Source organism: Heptranchias perlo, chromosome X (assembly GCF_035084215.1).
Source record: "Heptranchias perlo isolate sHepPer1 chromosome X, sHepPer1.hap1, whole genome shotgun sequence".
NCBI classification, from domain to species: domain Eukaryota; kingdom Metazoa; phylum Chordata; class Chondrichthyes; order Hexanchiformes; family Hexanchidae; genus Heptranchias; species Heptranchias perlo.
The window spans coordinates 2,490,460-2,500,935 of NC_090370.1; the positions used below are offsets into that span (position 1 = coordinate 2,490,460).

The window sequence follows — 10,476 nt, forward strand, 5'->3', positions numbered from 1 at the left end:
TGTTTAGTTGATGATGAAAACCTGTCGCAATTAATAAAGGAAATGGGGATAAAATACCTTCTGTTCAAAAAAGCAGACTTTATTTCCAGTTGACATTTTCAAAATTTCCAAGACAACGCACTCAAAAACTGGGGTGTCCGTTCAAACACCACAGACAGAGTCACTCTGCAAGAAGAGAAGCTGTTTTGATAATAGAGCAGCCAGTCTGATACCTCAGATGGGGTACAAGTACATCTCTGATATCACCAGTACAAACAAAATAAATCTACATACATGCATATGATGTGTGTACAAATAATGCTTTATTTCATGTATTGTATGTTTGAAGAATCTTGTTAGAATCATAGGTTACAGCACGGAAGGAGGCCATTCGACCCATTGAGTCCGTGCTGGGTCTATGCAAGAGCAATCCAGCTAGTCCCACTCCCCCGCCCATTCCCCGTAGCCCTGCACATTTTTTCCTTTCAAGTACTTATCCAGTTCCCTTTTGAAGGCTGTGATTGAATCTGCCTCCACCGCCCCCTCGGGCAGTGCATTCCAGATCCCAACCACTCGCTGTGTAAAAAAAAGTTTTTCCTCATGTCACCTTTGTTTTTTTTGCCAATCACCTTAAATCTGTATCCTCTGGTCCTTGACCCTTCCACCAATGAGAACAGTTTCTCTCTATATAGTCTATCTAGACCCTTCATGATTTTGAACACCTCGATCAAATCTCCTCTCAACCTTCTCTGCTCCAAGGGGAACAATCCCAGCTTCTCCAGTCTATTCCTTGCAACTAAAGACCCTCATCCCTGGAATCATTCTAGTATATCTCTTCTGCACCCTCTCTAAGGCCTTCACATCTTTCCTAAAGTGCCCAGAACTGGACACAATACTCCAGTTGTGGCTGAATCAGTGTTTTATAAAGGTTCATCATGACGTCCATATTTTTGTACTCTATGCCTCTATTTATAAAGCCCAGGATCCCGTAGGCTTTTTTAACCGCTTTCTCAACCTACTCTGCCACCTTCAATGATTTGTGCACATAAACCCCCAGATCTCTCTGTTCCTGTACCCCTTTTAGAGTTGTGCCCTCTAGTTTATATTGCCTCTCCTCATTCTTCCTACCGAAATGTATCACCTCGCATTTTTCTGCATTAAATTTCATCTGCCACGTGTCCGCCCATTCCACCAGCCTGTTTATATCCTTTTCAAGTCTATCACTATCCTCCTCACTGTTCACTACACTTCCAAATTTTGTGTCATCTGCAAATTTGGAAGTTGTGCATTTACACCCAAGTCCAAGTCATTAATATATATCCAGAAAAGCAGTGGTCCCAGCACTGACCCCTGGGGAACACCATTGTACATCTCCCTCCAGTCCGAAAAACAACCGTTCACCACTACTCTCTGTTTCCTGTTACTTAGCCAATTCTGTAACCATGCTACTACTGCTCCTTTTATTCCATGGGCTTAAATCTTGATGACAAGCCTATTATGTGGCACTTTATCAAACGCTTTTTGAAAGTCCATATACACCACATCAACTGTATTGCCCTCGTCCACCCTCTGTGCTAACCTGATCAAAAAACTCTTATCAAATTAGTTAAACATGATTTGCCTTTAACAAATCCTGCTGGCTTTCCCTAATCAATCCACACTTGTCCAAGTGATTGGTAATTTTGTCCCGGATTATTGTTTCTAAAAGTTTCCCCACCACCGAGGTTAAACTGACTGGCCTGTAGTTGCTGGGTTTATCCTTACACCCTTTTTTGAACAAGGGTGTAACATTTGCAATTCTCCAGTCCTCTGGCACTAACCCCGTCTCTGAGGATGTTTGGAAGATTACAGCCAGTACCTCTGCAATTTCCACCCTTACTTCCCTCAGCAACCTAGGATGCGTTGTTAAACTCACATTTCAAGATTTAAACGCCTACAAGTACAACAGCAATCACCATCTATAAGAAGATTGCACACTTGCAAACAGGATGGCAAATACTATTGTATGGGACCTGGAGAAGTCAAGGGCAATTAGGGATGGGCAATAAATGCTGGCCTTGCCAGCGATGAACACATCCCATGAACGAATAAAAAAAAGTCTTAAAGCTGCAATGTCCTATATTTGTCTTATCTGCAGCACTAAGACAACACAATTCAAATGATTCATCTTTAGAAATTTGCATTTTAATACTGAGGGATGAGAAGCAGAGGTGACTGGTTTTACTGATAAACACTTTGGGGGAGAAATTAGTCTCAGGTGATAGTGCAAAACGGCGCAGGTGAATCGGCAGCCTGTTTTACATTCCGCTCAATTTTCTTTTCCATTGGTGGAGTGTGGAACGGGCTGCCAATTAGCGAACGCCCACGACGACTTTCTCCCCTCTCTCTTTAACATTACTCACAAAAGATTCAGGAATTTGGGGTTCACAGAATGACATAAAACCTATATTTCCAATTCTTATTCTGTCTTATCAAAACTCAAATGACTTCTAAATGAATCTTATCAGGGCTGCTCTTGTCTTAAACTACAGGTTTTTCACCTCTTCCTCCTCTCTGCACCCTCACCGTTGAAATCGAGACTCATTGCACGTCTCCTGCTCTAACTCATTCTTTCCCTGGACCACAATACCGTGGAACTCCTCACCTCCCTCAGTCTTCCCTTCTTCCTACAATCTGCAGGCTTTAAAAACCCAAGCTTGCCGTCACCTAACCATCACTTCCTGATTTACCTCATCATCTTCCTTACTCTATTGAACTGTGGTAGAGCCCAGCACTCTGGGCCTTGGCTCTTCACCTTGATTTCTCAATAAAAACGTTAACTGCTGAAACTCTGATCTAAACGCAGAAAACATTTTAATGATGGGGCAGTGCGGCTTTAAGATCTTGAGATTCACTGTTCTTCTGCTCTTCATCTGTTCGTGCCCTCCTACACTCTGCACTCTTGGGAGTTCTGCGGAACAAGCACCTTCTTGATCCTCTCTACTATGAACAAGCAGCTCAATGATTACTCGCAATAGACATCAATGAAAAGGATACATGGGTAATGGTGAATGAGAAAGTGTGGGGTCATTGTGGGATTTGGCATCCCAGCAACCGTCCATGACACAAGGTAAAGCCAAGCATTAAGACTTATAAGCATTTAGAGTATGAGAAGCTAAAGATACCCATTTGAGTTCATTGTTAACATTAAGAATATGGATCAGGTAGAACGTTTTAAAACTAAAATGATATAAATATATTTCTCTTTATTGCAGCCCTGTTACACAATGATAAGAGGTTCGAGGGGCGTGGGTATTTACAATGATTTGTCAACATTCAGAGCACTCCTTTAATCCCCTACCTGTAATTGAATATTTATTAAACTGCCTCCTCCCCCCACATTGTGTCAGAACTACCTCTATTAACATTACAAGAACTATACAATCAGTTCCCAACTTCGTGCTGTGTCAGCTGTTTGCTGTCCCTGCGTTTGGAGTCAAATCGCCCGTAGATTGCACTGTGCTTCCGGATTTCCTCCTCCTTAACGGGATTACTGTTCTCCATCTCGAAGATGTGACCGATGGATTTTGCCAGCTTCTTGTTCAGTCTCAAAAGTTCTTTGACTTCCTTGGGATCGCTTTTGGGGAAGGTGTTCATCACCTGCCTGACGCTCTCTGCGATTGAGCGGACCGCGTCGAGGTCCAGTTTGCAGGTGTTCTCTCGGGGAGACGTGGGGAGAAGTTGCTCCTCCTCTGCCAGGCTGCTGCCGGTCTCTGGCGTGTGCCACCCTTGCCAAACCCGGGCATCGCTGGAAATCTGCACTGGGGAATTCTTCTCCCTGCCATCGGATGAGGAGTTGGGGCTGACGCTCTTTGCTGATGCAGTGACGAAACTCTGCAGATGTTTGACTTGCATGCCTCTGCCATTATTGACTGACTTCCTCTTTGAAGCATCTGATAGTTTAAATAGGGGGATGCTACTGACCGGAACAGAGGCCTGAGGCTGGTTGAAGATGGCTGGGTTGGCCACCCACTCCTGTAAGGCCTTTTGTAGCCTTCGGACATGGAGAGGCTTGGTTGCCATGCCAACCAAGGCCATGATTTCCAAGAACTCCTCCTCTCCAGCCTCGCAAAGCTGCCGCACATCATCCCCTCCCTGCTGAATGAACATATTGTAATATGCCAGGAGATTGGCCCTCTGGAGGAGACGGTAAAGCTGAAGTTCACCAAGGGTTCGTGGCAATGACATTGTCAGTGAGTCCTGGTGAACCTGCAAGTAAACAACACAAAATGTAATAGAAGCATAGAAAATAGGAGCAAGAGTAGGCCATTCGGCCCTTCGAGCCTGCTCCGCCATTCAAAATGATCATGGCTGATCGTCTAACTCAGTACCCTGTTCCCTCTTTTTCTCCATATCCCTTGATCCCTTTAGCATGAAGAAATATATCCATCTCCTTCTTGAATACATCGAATGACTTGGCCTCCACTGCCTTCTGTGGTAGAGAATTCCACAGGTTCACCACCCTCTGAGTGAAGAAATTTCTCATAATCTCAGTTCTAAATGGCATACCCCGTATCCTGAGACTGTGACCCCTGGTTCTGGACTCCCCAGCCATCGGGAACATCCTCCCTGCATCTAGTCTGTCTAGTCCTGTTAGAATTTTATATGTTTCGATGAGATCACCTCTCATTCTTCTAAACTCCAGTGAATATAGGCCTAGTCCACCCAATCTCTCCTCATTTGTCAGTCCTGCCATCCCAGGAATCAGTCTGGTAAACCTTCATTGCACTCCCTCCATGGCAAGGACATCCTCAGATAAGGAGACCAAAACTGCACACAATACTCCAGATGTGGTCTCATCAAGGCCCTGTATAACTGCAGTAAGACATCCCTGCTCCTTTATTCAAATCCTCTTGCAATGAAGGCCAACATACCATTCGCCTTCCTAACTGCTTGCTGCACCTGAATGCTCGCTTTCAGCGACTGGTGTACAAGGATACCCAGGTCTCGTTGCACCTCCCCTTTTCCCAATCTATCACCATTCAAATAATAATCTGCCTTTCTGTTTTTACAACCAAAGTGGATAACCTCACATTTATCCACATTATACTGCATCTGCCATGTTCTTGCCCACTCACCCAACTTGTCTAAATCACATTGGAGCCTCTTTGCATCCTCCTCACAGCTCACATTCCACCCCAGCTTTGTGTCGTCTGCAAACTTGGAAATGTTACATTTAGTTCCCTCATCCAAATCATTGATATATATTGTGAATAGCTGGGGCCCAAGCACTGATCCCTGCGGTACCCCACTAGTCACTGCCTGCCACCTGGAAAAAGACCCGTTTATTCCTACTCTCTGTTTCCTGTCTGTCAACCAATTCTCAATCCATGCCAGTATATTCCCCCCAAACCCATGTGCTTTAATTTTGCACACGAACCTCTTGTGTGGGACCTTATCAAAAGCCTTCTGAAAATCCAAGTACATCACATCCACTGGTTCTCCCCTATCTATTCTACTAGTTACATCCTCAAAAAAACTCCAGTAGATTTGTTAAGCATAATTTCCCTTTCATAAACCCATGCTGACTTTGTCCAATCCAGTTAATGCCCTCCAAGTGTTCTGTTATCACATCCTTTATAATAGACTCTAGCATTTTCCGCACTACTGATGTTAGGCTAACTGGTCTGTAATTCCCTGTTTTTTTTCTCCCTCCTTTTTTAAATAGTGGGGTTCCATTTGCCACCCTCCAATCTGTAGGAACTTTTCTAGAGTCTATAAAATTTCGGAAGATGATCACCAATGCATCCACTATTTCCAGGGCTACTTCCTTTAGTACTCTGGGATGTAGATTATCAGGCCCTGGGGATTTGTCAGCCTTTAGCCCCATTAATTTCCCGAGCACTTTTTTTTACTAATACTGATTTCCTTCAGTTCCTCCCTCTCAGTAGACGCCTTGGTTCCCTAACATTTCTGGCAGGTCCTTTGTGATTCAGACCAAAATCTGTTTTTTTTTAAAAAAACAGGTGGAATGTTTTCTCACACAGTCTATCACTAGTAGAATGTTTTGCTCTATAAATAAAGATCAGTCAAGATTCTGATAAATGTCACCATTTTGCAAGTCCTGTAAATCCCAACTGCATTAGAGGCTCTTGTTGCTGGAGAGGAAGGAAGGTTTAATGAAATGATCCAACTCACACAGCGGTTATTTAACGGCTTCATTTTGTTTCTATTGGTTCAGGGGATGTTCAAAAATGACTTGTTGAGGGTTTACAGTGTTGGTGGAAGCAATGGGTTGTATTATAGCTCTGTAAGTCACTGTTATCCTGTAGGTAGATGGGGTTCACACCTTTATACAGTGTATAGAATTATTTTCTCAGTGATGTTTTTAAGACACGGGGTGAATTCTTCCCCCAGAGCGCAACACGCTGGCTGGCTGCTCAGTAATCCTACGGACAGGCCCGGTCCACTTTGAAGGCCAGGTCTCATTTGCACTCCTCCTCCTCCTCCTCGCCCCACAAACGTGACGAGCAGCTCACCCTACGAGTTCTCTTCGGCCGGATCGCTATCTGATACTGGCTGTCATGATGTGGAGATGCCGGTGATGGACTGGGGTTGACAATTGTAAACAATTTTACAACACCAAGTTATAGTCCAGCAATTTTATTTTAAATTCACAAGCTTTCGGAGGCTACCTCCTTCCTCAGGTGTTGTAAAATTGTTTACAATGATACTGGCTGGAGCGAGTAAGGTGCAGGCTCCGCCCAGCTCAGTCCAAAAGTGGCAATCAGGGTCCTATGGACTTCATAAGAGCCCGATTCTGGGGGTTACTCCGGCCGCCATGGAGTAGCCCCCATAAACATTGCTGCGGCCACAGCAATGGGGCATCAGATCATTGCCCACCATTTTCGGGGCACTGCCACCCTCATCCACCGAGCGGAAAGGCTGAAAATTCAGCCCACAGCATTGCATTAAAAAATGAAACTTTACACCAGAGAGGGTTTATTTAAAAACTTTTTTTAAAAATAAAAAGTTTTAATGGTAGCTCGAGCAGCAGGGGGTCGAGGGGAAGAAGCAACAGCTGGATCCTTGAACCGCAGGAGTTGGCAATTCTTGTGATTGGAGAAAGTAGTGTATGAGATTGCAGCATTTACTGGATAGGGTGAGCATTGATGGACTTGACTCTAATTCCTTTTGTGTCTTCGTAAGGTTGGAAAGTATAAAAGAGAAGAGATAAATCAAGGAGAAGTGACTAAGTGACATCAAAGGTGGATTTTAAAATCCGGTAAAATGCAGGAGGAAAGACTGAGGAGTTCCACAGTTTTTAAGGTCTTGGGAAAGGATGAGTCGGAGACGATGATGAGTCTTAATATCAACATGGCGAGAATGTAGCGAGCAGGAAGAGTGTGTAGGATGGTGTATTTGGAACTCAGAAGGAACAAGGCAGTAACATTCAGAGGAGCACTGACCTTAATGCTTATAAAATAGGGAAAGGTTACAATGGGAGACGGTGGTTGGAAGGCACAGATGGGAGAGAGGTCACCAATCAGATGACCAGCTTTTTTGGTATCCTGCTCAGGAGTGAGAGAGAGGTGTTAGAAGAACCTCCCCAGATATGGGAGCAGCATCAAGTCTTGGACGTTGAGCTGTATAGAGAGGAAAATCGTAATGATTACACAGCAAACAGGAAATCTGTTTAATACTAGTACTAAATACTAAATGAAAACTTGTATTTTATAATTCATACCAAATAGTTTGTCCAGTATTAATCCCCTGTTGAAGTATAAACTCGTATTACTATAAGACCTGTCATGTGATAATGCCATATAAAAACAATGTCACCATCTTACACCACCACTTCTATTATCAGTATATGTTATATACAATTAGTGTATATTATACAGTCAGTATATATTACATGCAATTGGTGTATATTATACACAGTCAATATATATCATACAGTTGGTAGATCTATACGGTATATTATACAGTCCGTACATAGTATATACGATCTGTATATTATACACAGTCAGTATATATCATACACAGTGTATACTGTATGGTCAGTATATAATATACAACCAGTGTATATTATACACAGTATATATTACATAGTCAGTATATATTACACACTGCTGGTATATATTATTTACAATTAGTGTACATTATATTCTATATATTAGTATAATATACAGTCAGTGTATATGACACACAGTATATATTACACACAGTCAGTATATACTATTTATAATCAGTGTATACTATTTGTGTATATACTATTTGTACTCAGTCAGTGTATATTAGTGTAGATTTTACTAGATGGACCAGTATGGTCTTTTCTGGTTCTGTACATTCCTATGTTCTTGTACACAATCAGCACACAGTCTCCTCGTCTTAATTCAAAGTTGCTTAATTCAATTTATCCGATAATTCATTTTTTTAAGCTCTAAACTCCCACTTTCCTATGTCATTTAAGTTGCTTAATTCAAATAATTGGATATTCCATTTTTTTTACTGCAAAGACAACTTTGAATTATCAGAATATATTATATAAAATACAAAGTACCCTGCAGTGACTTAAAGGCTGTAATTTAATCTCGGTTGGTTCTGTGGATGTCAAAAAAAAATTCAAGCTTTTTCCAGTTTATGGTCTCAGTGTATCTACTAGGTGTGTATTACAGCTTTACAACTGACTGTCAACCTTCCCCATACCCTGGGTGATAGAACAGTCTAATCCTCAGTCTGTAATAGCTGGGGGTACTTTAGAATGAAACAGCAGTTGATAGAGAGGAGATTCCCTCTGGACCTGGCTAACCCCATGAGTCCGTTCAGTTTGAGCTTTCCCCAGTCTTTACCTTTACATTTGTCAGTTTCTTGACTGAAGTTGCCCTTCGGACTCTGGCGATCAGGCGTCTGAGAGGTTGATGTGATGTTAGACACTTTCTGTGGATTCCCAGGAGCACCCTATGGGTGAACCTCGATCTTCTGTCTCTGCTGCTCCCTTCTCGCTGCTACTTTTTGCTCTGCTGTCAAAGTGTTGAATGTTTCTTTTTTTGTGTGCTGAAGTCTTGTTGGAGAGGGCTCTGGATATTCCCGGCTTGGTTCGTGCCTCCCACATGGGGGAGAAGATTGCCGAATGACGCGTGTCCGTCCGTGGGAGGAGACGGGGGCGGCGAGGAGACCAAATCTGACCGAATAACAACCTCCATCGCCCGGGGAGACGCTCGATCAGAGGGCGGCAGGAGGCAGCAGACACAAGGCACAATGGAGGGCTTTTATCGAACAGAGAAGGCACTAACCGCACACTGCCTACTGAAAGTTCAGAAAGCCTCAATTCCTCTCCTCGTCTTTAGTTTTGTTACTAATCTTTGTGTCCTTTTTCTTGCTCCATTCACTTTTTATTAAAACCATCTGTTTTTTTTTAAACATAATGTTATATCAAAGGAGCAGTCTTTATATCTAAAGGTTTTAGATATAAAGACTGATATCTCTGATATATCTTTATATCTAAACTGTCTTGATTGGTTGAATGTCAAGGTGGAATTTGTGTCAAAATGCAGCATTGTGACCAAAAATGGGGCACAAAATGTGACTGGTCTCCCTCCCCCAGCATGGAGACAGTGAGCCTGAATCCCAAGGGGTTCCCCCGATCTCCTTCCGTAACTTCGGTGAGTGATGGGCGGAAACTTCCGAGAAACGGGCAAGCGGATGTTTTTAGCTCTTTACGTGGTTTCGCCGAGGGTCCCGCCGGTCTCCCGCCGGAGAACTCTGTGTGGGAATCCCAGCGCAATGTTTCTAACACACTATCCGTCGCTTCTTGTGAGGACAGTATATCAGGAATCCTATTTTAACTTTACGCTTCGAACACAACATAAAGCAGAGAATGTGAAAAGGCCATTTGGTCCCTCTCCTCCCACAGCCCATGTACACTATCCCCTATCATGGACTCTATCCCCCCACAGCCCATGGACTCTCCCCACCCATTTAATCTCCCCCCACAGCCTATGTACACTCTCCCCTATCATGGACTCTCCCCACCCATTTAATCTCCCCCCACAGCCCATGTATACTCTCCCCTATCATGGACTCTCCCCACCCATTTAATCTCCTCCCACAGCCCATGTACACTCTCCCCTATCATGGACTCTCCCCACCCATTTAATCTCCCCCCACAGCCCATGTACACTCTCCCCAATCATGGACTCTCCCCACCCATTTAATCTCCCCCCACAGCCCATGTACACTCTCCCTATCATGGACTCTCCCCACCCATTTAATCTCCCCCCACAGCCCATGTACACTCTCCCCTATCATGGACTCTCCCCACCCATTTAATCTCCTCCCACAGCCCATGTACACTCTCCCCTATCATGGACTCTCCCCACCCATTTAATCTCCCCCCACAGCCCATGTACACTCTCCCCAATCATGGACTCTCCCCACCCATTTAATCTCCCCCCACAGCCCATGTACACTCTCCCTATCATGGACTCTACCCCACCCATTTAATCTCCCCCC

The 10,476-nt window shown here is 43.7% G+C and overlaps 1 pseudogene; it reads right to left on the reverse strand.

Annotated features, from left to right (window-relative positions):
* Positions 1 to 450: 450 nt before the first annotated feature.
* LOC137307139 (NGFI-A-binding protein 1 pseudogene) lies at positions 451 to 9,182 on the reverse strand (annotated as a pseudogene).
* Positions 9,183 to 10,476: the final 1,294 nt, after the last annotated feature.